This window comes from Misgurnus anguillicaudatus, chromosome 20, assembly GCF_027580225.2.
Source record: "Misgurnus anguillicaudatus chromosome 20, ASM2758022v2, whole genome shotgun sequence".
Taxonomy (NCBI): domain Eukaryota; kingdom Metazoa; phylum Chordata; class Actinopteri; order Cypriniformes; family Cobitidae; genus Misgurnus; species Misgurnus anguillicaudatus.
This window is the reverse complement of record NC_073356.2, coordinates 824,372-836,473: the sequence shown is the minus strand read 5'-3', so window position 1 is coordinate 836,473 and position 12,102 is coordinate 824,372.

The window sequence follows — 12,102 nt, the reverse complement described above, 5'->3', positions numbered from 1 at the left end:
TGTAGCGAAGTACAGCTGGCCGAATTCTCTAATCTAAAATGACGTACTCTTGTTTATCAGTTGTGTCGACCTTGCTTCTCAAGATAATCGTGGCGAGAACAATCGGGGTATAGTCGCAGGATCGAACCTGGATTCTTTTAATTAGGAAACGAAAGTTAACTGAGAAAACGAAAGTTTAACTGGGTGTCTTATAGCCTTGTGTAGAAACAACAGGCCTTAGGCCTAATATAATATTAATACAGCATATGATCAGTAATATACCCAACAAAAAACACTATACACACACACACACACACACACACACGCGCACACAAAACTAATGCTAATCTGTAATGCAAATGTGTATTCAGTAGCTACTGGAGATTGCAGGACAAGAGTGAATCTTCATGGCAGCTCATGGGAGCTTTTGTAGCTATTCCTCTGTTTTTTTCTGTCTGTCAAATTTGCTGCAATCATATGTGCTAAAATTAAAAAAGAACAAGAATTAAGGCTAGGGTTAGTTAAAGATTTTGCAGGGTGGCAAGCACTAAAGACATAACAGAGATCTGATTGTGTCACCTTGACAAAAAGTCTCTGAAATGCTGAGCTGGGAACAAAACTCAAGGCAGCTCAATTTCAATAATGCTATTAAGATGAGACCAGTATTCATGAAATCATATTTAACAAGCAAAACAAATGTACTATAATGTAAAATGCATAAAAAAATGGTCATTTGATTTCTCGTACAATCAGCAACGTGAAGTTTGTGCTTGAAAGCACACGCTAGAGTTATATATAAAGATGTATACAGTGGTAACGCTGGATTTCATTGAAAAGTCTCAAACGGGTCATGAGTTGCATGCAGTAAGTAAGACTTCTGTGTTATGTTGGAAATAGGGGCATAAGTGCATATTATAGAAACGACACGAACATGTAGTGAATCATAAGTTATCCAGTGTTGTATACAATGTTGCGTGACTCGCTCCTCTCGCAGCTCGTAACTCCTTCCGAATTTTTTTGTACGTTAGCGGAAAGAATCGGTAAAGCTGATCTGTCTTTTATAAATCTAAAGACTCTTTGGAGATATGAAGGATGTAATACTACTCTATAGGTACTCAAGATTAACATGAGATAAGTAAAAACACCTTGTGTTATGGGAGCTTTAATGTTAGTTAAGGTCAATACAGTTACTCATATTGGTTCATGGTACATTAATTAATGTTAACAGTTACAATGCTTGATTTTAAAAAAAGTATAATGGCGAAATTAACATAAACTACAATTAATAAATGCAGTAGAAGTATTGTTCATTGTTAGTTCATGTAAGCTAATGCATAAACTAATTGTTAATGCCATCTTGTTATGTTCTTTTATTGGGCTCAGGATTTCAGATACACTCAACATTAAAGGAACACTATGTAGTATTTTTACCTTTAAATAATGTCTCTAAAATTATTTCAGTGATAGAACAACTTTTAACTGGACAAACTGTAATGTTGCTGCAACCTGAGCAACCTCCTAGCTGCTACAAGCACACTCTGAAAGTGGAGGTGGAGGGTAGGAAACACAGCCCCGTCCCTCCCCCTGCCTACAGATGATTGTCTGATACCAGGCACTGTTGCGCTTTTCAACCACATGGGGGAGCTATAAGTCATTTGTACATGAAAACTACATAGTGTTGCTTTAAAGTAATCTATTGAGACTAAAGTGATACAAATCTTAATTAGCGATTGATACAGTACAAATTCATAACAGAGATTAGGACTATTAGTTAAAAAATGCCATTGTTAATGTAGGTTCTCATTGGTTCTTGCGTGTCACGTGATAAAATATGTATATGACAACTATTTATGAGTCACGCTAAATACATTTATAATAATAAACATTTACCAGACAAAAATGAACCCACTGGAATGATTTGCATTGCATTGATATCATGCAAAATGAAGCTGCTTTAACAGTACAGTTTTTCACCCGGGAAGACAGTATTGTAAATCTCAAAGAAGCAAACTAAGATTGTAAAGGTGACATTTTTGTTTCAAGACTAAGGGCCCTATTTTAAAAATTTAATATCCATAAAAGCCAGTGGCACTGACGCCATGCCTATTCTCTATTTAGATGGCAGAATTTGTAAACTGAAAAACTAAACAAAGGAAGAAGACCCCCAGTTTAAGATTTAAAATTACGTTGTTCTAATTTGAATTGAAATTCTTTTTTTGTATTAAAACCTTTTAAAGTCGTTTTCTTTCATTCATGGAACTAAAATTAGCAGGTTTTTAATGGTTGTAAATGAAAGGATCGCCTACATGCTCAGTGTAATCTCAAAAATAATTTACAAATACGCAAGAAAAGGTTTGTACTCAGTGGCGGCTGGTCACTAGGGTGCGCTGGGACGCCGCCCCCTTAAAGTTGGCCAGAGAGGAAAGCTACTTTAACATGTTACCAAAAAGTTAAATTTATAGTGCAAATTAATACAAAATAAAATCGTTTAGTTGTACTATTTCACTGTTAGTCATGTTATAATTTATTTTAAAAAAATTAAAATCAAAACTGTGTTTGTTGTGTGTGTCATGTTTGTGTGTTTGGGGCGCACCCCTAATGAGTGTCTATGTAGGTCAGTAAAAAGGGTAAAAACATGTGACCGGAGGTTGAGCTCTGTGCGCCCCAAATCCTCCCACTTATGTTGTAAGCGAATCAATATTGTTTTTAATGTTCTTTACCTCCTGTGATCGGACCATTATCAGAGTCTCATAACCGCGTTGCAGGTTGCTGTGTTAACTGATAGCTACAGTACTGATCAGTGAAAGCAAGTGAAATGTCTTGAGATGAAGGAAAATATGATTTTATAATTACAAAATCACCCTATATAAGGTATTTAATTGATGAATAAATAAAGGATTAAGAAGCTTGGACCAGATCGACCAACAGAGTCAAATGATGGCAGTCTGTGTGCTCCACCACCTCTCATGGCAAACGGAATTGGCTAGCTGGATATCATCTAAGTCTTGAGTTTTATTTTTTCCCTTTTTGCCGTTTTACAGATTTTTTCGATTGCAAAAATCTAACTACAGTCTGCACAGCAGTAGTTAATGTGGACCAAACTCTAGTTCATTTTTCATTGCTTAAACACAGTTTTTAAAACTCTACACATTTATCCCATGACTTTAAACACAACCTGCACAACACTGTGGATTTAACACAAAACTGTAAACCCTACATTCAAAACAGAATTGATTTCAGCCTTGTGCCTTTCAAACACTGCTGATTGCAATTTCATATAAATATAAATTCCAATTTCATATAAAATATTACCTTTCATATAAATATGATATATATAATAGGTAGTGGCCTGATGCTAGAGAGAGGCAGGATTTAGCCCCTCAATTATTTGTTTGAATTACAGTATAGTTTCTGTAAATTACTACAGACTACTGAAGAATTATGATGTTCTAAAAAAATTAACAAATCATGTGATAAATCAATAAATAAATCATTCTTTGAAGAAAACATTACTTTGTATGAAGTCACTGAAATTGTTCAAACTGTAAAGATAAAAAGTTAGTAATTTCTGTATTGGTGTTTGATTTTAGTGTTTTTCATCTCAGTGTGTTCTGAGTGACAGTGTGTGTCATCTCAGTGAGGGCTGTGTTTGGCTGCACTGAGCTGTTCTAAGCCATGTGGTCCGTGTACCTTTTGATAGTTTGTTTTTCAACTTCAAATGAAATAAGCTGAAACAAGAAAACGGCCCCTTTGTTTGTTGTTTCGTTTTTTACCGAAAAACGAGATTTCGGGTTGATTTTTCGTTTTTTTGGTACAAAACGAATAAACCACTCTAAAATTCGTTGTGACATGTGGGCGGTCGCTAGACGTACCTCTCCGCCAATTCGTCAACCAAAATGTGAATATGTGACATCATCCGTTGTTCCTCAGGTCTGTTCAACAAAATAAAAGTCCTCCGTTGCTGTAGCTTACTAATCTGTTAAATGTACAGGTCCTCCTATATTGAGCTATTTTTCTGTGTAACCTAAGTTTTGAATAAATATTTATTTCAGAAATAATAATCTGCACCTGGACTGTTTAATGTTATTATGTTATTTTATTTTAGATGTTTGGTAAAGCACGCTTCCCATTATATACAGCGCCGACTAGAGAAGGTAGATAAATGTTCAGCCAAGTGTATTACAGTCATAACTTTTCTTAAATTTCTTAAAATCATGGAGGTAAAAGTGAAAAGTTTTATGGATGCTGAAGCAACAGCTAGCGTTGCCACATATCACATAAAAAACAGGATTGTCCGGAATTATTTATTATATCTGAGGTGATAAATAATTGTTGTGTACAGAATCTTACCGTCTCTTACCATATACAGTACACAAATTGAATAAACACACAAAGAAAATAATTTGGACCTAATTGTAAATAATAACTAGCCAATTTCTAAAAACAGAGAAACTTAAAATATCCAGAAACAGTTCCCTTTCAGTCAGTCACTACGACGTCACGTCGTGACCAACGAATTGGGAACCGCTTCGCGGGTGACCTATCTGCTTCGAGAAACCTTTAAAACGCCAATGAACTTGGCATGCAGATAATTGCATCTGCCGGCGCCACCCCAGCTTTTTAGCTTCGAAAGCTGGCAGACTGACTGCTCACGAGAAGCTACTCTCTGCTCTTTGGAGAACTCTGCATGTTTGATTTGGTTGGGCAAAGGCATTTCAGCGGAGGCTCGCGGGTGTTCCACCTCTCTTTTTAATTTTTTGACTTTTCTCACTCTTAGTTGAGTGTGTGCGTAGCCGTTCCCCTGTGTGCTTCATCAACATCAGCACATTAAAAGAGTGTTTCCTCTAAAAGAGTATTGCGGTGTTCTACGTCTTTTTAAAGACAGCAGTTCACTTGCACTGAGGCGGGGCGTCTTTTTAAAGATGTCTTTCCTTCCGTGTTTCTGGTTGCGGCAAATGTATGGGTCCCCGGGTGGCCACGATCGTTCTCTCTCGTGCGCAAGAGTGCATGCTGAGGCTGCGTTCGTGGAGGGTTCATACTCCTAAGAGAGCGTGAACCTCTTGGATGGCGGAGACGGGTTTCGTACCTCCGGGAACGTCACCCCCTTTTTTCCGTTGCGGAGCCCTGTTAAAGGTGTGGTGGCAAAACTCCGGAAATCTTATCTCCGTATAAACGGTGCTGAATCGGTTAGCTGGTTCGTCCAGTGACTCTCAGCACCCCCATCCACAGCCAGAGGTGCCGTAAGAGACGGGTGGCACGTGTTCTACGCGCTCTCGTCCTCTTTCAGTCCTCACGAGGATTCTATGTTTGTCACAGTATCGGAGAGGGGGTTGCTATTCGGTCGCCGACTCGGACCCACTCCCGCCTTCGGGTTGGGTAGGGGCTCCCGTGCTCGACCCCGAGTGGCGGCCATGTACGCTCGGGAGCGCGGAGACGGTCTGTGTGGAGCGGAGAGCTCCTCCCCCACCCGCACTGTCCTGCCTAGATGATTGGCACTTCAGGACTGTAAGAACAGCCCCAACCTTCTGTGGCTTTCTTCCCGGGGTGCATGTTGGTTGACACGGTCGTGGAAAACTCCTCCCGGAACCGACCGTTCAGCCTTCACCTCTCACCTCTCCTGACGGCGGGGCCGCTAAGGGTTATGCTGCTCCAAGAGACCAGCCTCCCTCCCCTCACAGACCCACGGGCTTGTGAGAGGCGGCCTCTGCCGTGCGCGCCATGGCGTGATGCAGGTCTGCCAGCCTAAGGCACTGAAGGATCTGCACAGGCGAGGTCACGGTCCGGCAACTAAAGAATCCTGTGTGGCTCTGACCTGGCGCTACGAGCGACTGGGTTCACCCCACAGGCCGCCGGACGTGCTATGCCCACCCCCGGTGGTCCAGGAACGCCATCTCTGGTTGTGTCTTGCGGGCATTATGTAGGTCGTTAATAATCGTCCTAATGTTCCATTTTAGACCAGCCATTTCGGCGACGCGGCTGAGAGTGTCCAACGATGATCGGCCGCTTTAGCGCAGACTGAGGCATCATGTCATGTCGGAGCATAGCTGCCCCCTCCTTTACGTCAGTACATTGGTCTGCTTTTCGCCGAGGGCGTCCTGCTACGGCTTTTTACGTTCCTTCATCCCGGCAGCTCTGAGGAACCTGTCGTAAGCAGTTCACCCGCCCACTCAGCCCGCTACAGAGGTAGAAAATGAAACTTAGCGGCTGAGTCGGGCGACCTGAAGATGGAGAAGATCGCTCTTCAGGAGATGGTGAAAACATTACTCCCCCCACCCCGGAGGAGGGCCAGGTGGGAATCCTTGGTTACGTTTTGTGTTCCGCCAACTTCAATCAGCACCCACTAACCTCAAAGAGCGAATTCCTCTTCTTTCTCCAGGTCCCCGGCGGTATATAGGAGTTTCGGACGGGCTCAAAACCCTACGTTCTCCTCTTCCTCATTTTCCAGCGGATGTATCGAGTGGGACATCTACAAGGGAGCCCCCTTTGCTCAGCATCCATCAGCGGTTTCGGGTGAGTGTTTCATTACACACAACATCTCACAATGCGGCCAAAGAGCACGCGTCGTTGAGTTCCCCGTCTCCGCTTGCCACGGGTACACATATCGTGCCGTTAATTTCCTCTCGCTTGGTATCTGGGGGCCTGGGAAGAGCTTCCCAGCTCGTCGCGTTGGCTTTTACGCACAATCCGTCTCGGTTATGCATTCAATTTGCCTGGCTACCTCCCAAATATTCAGGCATTCGCTTCACCACGGTGAAGGCTGCCGATGTGCACGTACTGCGTGCGGAAGATTGCTGTCCTATTGGCGAAGGACGCGATCGAGCCGGTCCCTCTAGCCGAGATAAAGTCGGGGCTTTACAGCCCTTACTTCATTGTACCCAAAGGAGTGGCGGGTTGCGTCCGATCCTAGATCTGCTCGTACTGAATCGAGAATTCACAGAAGTCACAATCACAGTATGCTGTTCACGCAGAGGGGCATATTTTAATGCATCCGCCCATAGGATTGGTTTGCAGCCCTCAACCTGAAGGACGCGTACTTTCATGTCTCCATACTCCCCCGACACAGGCCGTTTCTCTGCTTTGTGTTCGAGGGGATGGCATATCAGTAAATATAAGTCTCACCGTTCGGGCTTTCTCTCTCTCTCCCTGTGTCTTCACGAAAGTTGCGGAGGGCGCGCTGCAGACCCTGAGAGAGAGAGCGGTGTTTGCGTTTTGGCGTATTGGCTCATAATAGCTCAGTTTCGTCAGATGCTGTGCACACACATAGATCGTGTACTTAAACACCTCGCTCGACTCGGTCTTCAGGTCAACTGGGGAAAGAGTAAACTTTGCCCCGTGCAGAGGATCTCTTTTCTCGGAATGTAACGGGATTTGGTCGATTTAACAAAACACGTCTCATAGAAGCGCGTGTTCAGTCAATTCTGACTTGCCTAAACATTTAAAGGCAGGGTTGCGGTTCCACTGAAATAATTTAAAAAACTTCTGGGGCATATGGCAGTAGCTGCGGCTGTGACACCGCGCGGGCTGCTCCATATGAGACCGCTTCAGTTTTGGCTTTATGACCGAGTCCCAAGGAGAGCGTGGCTCACCGGTTTTCACAGTATTATAATTACATCGAGATGCCATCACACTTATACCCCGTGGTCAGACCCAACGTTTCTCAGGGTGCGGATGCCACTGAGATAGGTCTCCAGGCATGCTATTGTTGGCAAAGATGCCTCTACAACGGGGTGGGAAGCCACGTACGGCAGGCTCGTCGCTTCGGGGGTCTGGTCGACATTCCAGCGACATTGGCATAAATTGCCTTGAGCTGTGCACTGTATATCTTGCGCTCGTCCGTTTCATCAACGTGATTTGATGCTTAAGATGTAGTGCGCACCGACAACACTGCGGCTGTAGCGTATATCTATCGCCAAGGCGGTCTGCGCTCTCGTCACCTGTCACATCTCGCCCGTCATCTCCTCTGGAGTCAGAAGTATCTGAGGTCTCTTCGTGCCATTCACATGTCGGGGTCGCTGAACACAGCGGCAGTCGCGCTCTCACGAGCAGCGCGCTCCGGCGAGTGGCGACTCCACCCCCGGTCGGTTCAGCTGATTTGGAAATGTTTCGGCAGAGCGCAGTTAGATCTGTTTGCTTCTTCAGAGACAACCCATTGTCGCCTGTTTTATTCATTATCCGAAGGAACACTCGGCGTGGATGTACTGGCACACAGCTGGCTGCGGGGTTTTCCCCCAGTAAGCTTCATTGCGCAGTCACTGTGCAAAGTCAGGGAGGACGAGGAGCGCATTCTATTAGTTGCACCGTATCGGACAACTAGGAATTGGTTTTACAGAGTTCACTCTCCTCGCGACAGTCCCTCCCTGGCTGATTTCCTGGCACATTATGGCACCCTCGCCCCGATCTGTGGAACCCCCATGTGTGGTCTTTGGATGGGGCGCGGAGGTTTTTAGGTGATTTACCCCAGGCGGTATCTAACACCATCGCTGCAGCGCGAGCGCTGTCTACGAGACAGGCGTATACGCTGAAATGGAACCTGTTTGTTGTTTGGTGTACTTCTCAACGAGAGGACCCCCGAGAATGCTCGATCAGTATTGTGCTTTCATATCTCCAGCACCGCTTGGAGAAGAGGCTGTCACCATCTACTATTAAAGTAGATATCGCGGCAATATATGCGCATCACGCACCCATAGACGGTAGATCTGTGGGTCATCACGATCTGGTCATTAGGTTTTTAAGAGGTGCGCGGAGGCTGAATCCTTCGCGTCCGCCCTCTATTCCTCCTTGGGACTTGTCCATGGTGCTGAAAGCCCTTCAGCACTGCCCTTTTGAGCCTCTGCGGACGGTGAGCGTCAAGTTTCTCACTATGAAAACTTTGACGCTCCTTGCATTGGCATCTATTAAGAGGATAGGGGATCTTCATGCATTTTCGGTCAACGATTCGTGCCTTCAGTTCGGGCCGGCTGAATCCAGCGTTACATTGAAACCCCGGCCGGGCTACGTGCCTAAAGGACCCACCACTCCCTTTAGAGATCAGGTGGTGAACTTACAAACGCTGCCTTCGGAAGAGGCAGACCCAGCCATGGCTTTGTTATGTCCTGTACGTGCACTATGTGTGTATGTGAAGCGCACTCAAAGCTTTAGGACCTCAGAACAGCTCTTTGTCTGTTATGGTGGTCAGCAGAAAGGGAAAGCTGTCACTAAACAGAGGATGTCTCATTGGATTGTAGACACAATCTCCCTGGCTTATGAGAAACAGGGCATTCCGTGCCCTTTTGGTTTGAGAGCCCATTCAACCAGATGCGTGGCTTCATCTTGGGCTTTGGCTCGTGGTTCCTCGCTTTCAGATATTTGTAGAGCTGCTGGCTGGGCGACACCTAATATGTTCACTAGATTCTACAGTGTTCGTGTTGAGCCGGTATCCTCTCGAGTTCTCTCGTCAGATCAGTGAGAACATCGAGGAACGGCTCCTGTGTCGGCTTGGAGCCTTTCTTTTTGGCTGCGCAGAAACCGCACCATTATGGAAGGCCATCGGGGCAAAAACGTTACAAAAAACTGTTTGTTGTCTTTTCCACCGCTTGGTGGCCGATGTTGCGGAGCATCGGCTGCCAGCCTCTCACTAGATGTATCCTTGACTATCTGGGTGAGGCTAGCGCCCACATTGCGCCCCCTAGTGGTTTCTTTGTGAGTATTTCCGTGGAAAGTTTATGATTTACCATGTTTCCCTTAGGGGAGTTCGTTCCGCGCCTCTCTAGTGTTGCTAAGAGAGTGTATTTTTTATAGACCTCGTGTCTTTTTATCCATCACCTTAGTGGTAGACCCCTAGAGGGTTTTCTTTCCGCAGCGATCTTAGTTCCGCCTGACGAGTTTGCTTCCCAGTTCGCCTAGTCACTGTCGTGGGTTAAGGAACAAGTAGTGACCGGCCTCTGCTTCAACCCCATTTCCGTTCCCTTAAAGAGGAGAGTCGGAGGGTTTACGCAGGCACTGGAAGGGTCAGCTTCAGTGGCGCTTTGGTAGGGATTCCCAATTCGTCGGTCACGACGTGACGTCGTAGTGACCGACTGAAAGAGAACGTCTCGGTTACATATGTAACCCTCGTTCCCTGAAGGAAGGGAACGGAGACGTCACGTCCCGTCGCCACAGTTTGCTGTTCCACTGCTGATATCGGCCGGCCATTTTTCTTTCTGGCCAGCTTTCTCAGCAAAAAAATAGCTGATTTGATAACTGCACCTGCCGCTCATTAAATACCTGTGCGGCGGGGCGGCGCCGGCAGATGCAATTATCTGCATGCCAAGTTCATTGGCGTTTTAAAGGTTTCTCGAAGCAGATAGGTCACCCGCGAAGCGGTTCCCAATTTGTCTGTCACGACGTGACGTCTCCGTTCCCTTCCTTCAGGGAACGAGGGTTACATATGTAACCGAGATGTTCTGCGGAATTGCTCCTGATTGAGCTTCAAGTTTCTTTATTGTCGGAGATCACCCGCATTGGCTTGGCTAAAATTATCAAGCTCATACCTTCGAACATTGCAGGATTTTTGTTGGTAAGACAGAGGGCATCCCTTTAGATCAACACCGTATGGTCACGCGCTTTGCGTTTACACTGAATCAGTGAAGTGTCTTTCTTTTTTTTAAGCAATTTGAATGATCATTAACAACATGAATGTGCAGCGAATTATAAACTCCCATATCCACCGAGAAATCTTCATCCAAACGTACTACATTTATCACGAAGGAGGCATACATATTTCTAAAGACATCCTCGTGAAAACAATTTCGTCGAAATAGGGCTATAGTAACTGCCTACAGTTTACATTTTTATATTTTTTTATCTATTTAAGCTCTTTATCTATTTTATATTATAGCCTAATAACCTATATAATAATGTATTCGGCTTCGGGCAGATCTCTAGTTTTTAGCAAGGCAGAATAATATTCACAGTGCAATATTTGCTACTGGCTGTATGAGTACATGATTTTTAGTCACATGTTTGTATTGAGGACAGTCACGCATGTTTGGGAAGTAACAATTCTTTTACGTAAGTAGATTTTTCAGTATTTCCACCCCTGCAAATATGACTCTTGAAGGGGTGGAACATTTTTATATTTCTCCATAAACCTTCGAATAATAACAATTTTTTTTAAATATAGTAAACTTATATATTATATATTTATTATTGAAATATATTTTAATATTTTTCATATAATTCCACAAATTCTATTTCCCAAACTCAGAGTAATAAAACATAGGCCTAAATAAGAAACATTATTGCAAAATTGTTCTCGACTGTGTGTAGATCACCTTGTAACTTGTGTATAGATTTACCGGTTCTTGCCATGAATATACTCAGAGATGTTAGAATGCCTTAATAAATATATAAATAAATAGTAAATAAATGAAGCCAATTAGGCTACCTAAAACATTCAAAACATAATTTCCACAGAAAAGATTATAGAGATTTATTGTAAATACATACATTTTTATTGTAAATAAATACATTTTATAAGTAATGTCAATATATTCATTATATTCCTTATCAGTTGGTGTTGCAACCCTACCTCAAGGCATTCTGTGGTATAATTACGAAATATTTTATATTTATTCGTATTCATGGACACGCTTTTCTGCTTTTTCGTGTCACCACATTTATTTCTATAAATAGTTTTTTGTGTCCAGGTTCACACGACTTTATTTTTAATGTCATTTTAAGTATTGTTTTTCCTGTTTATTTTCTATTATTAAATTATTGCTTGGGGTTGGGGTTAGATTTGGGGTTTGGGTTAGGATGTAATTTTATGTATTGGTATTGCAAAACTATGAAAATCATAGCAGTTTTTTTGTTAGTATTCGAAGGTTTATGGAGAAATATAAAAAGATAGGCTACTTTGTGCAATAGTCATATTTGCATGAGTGGGAATACTAAAAAATCTATTTACAGAAAAGTACTGTCATACTTCCCAAACATGCAGTGTGACTGTACTAAATACAAATCTTTGACTAAAAAGAAGCCATTTAAAAAGTACTCATGAGTATAGCCATGGCAAATATTGTACCGCGTGAATTCCGCTTGTTAATGTACCATGTAATTTGCAAATGTATCTTTCATTCATGTTTTTTTTTTGTTGGTGCTAAC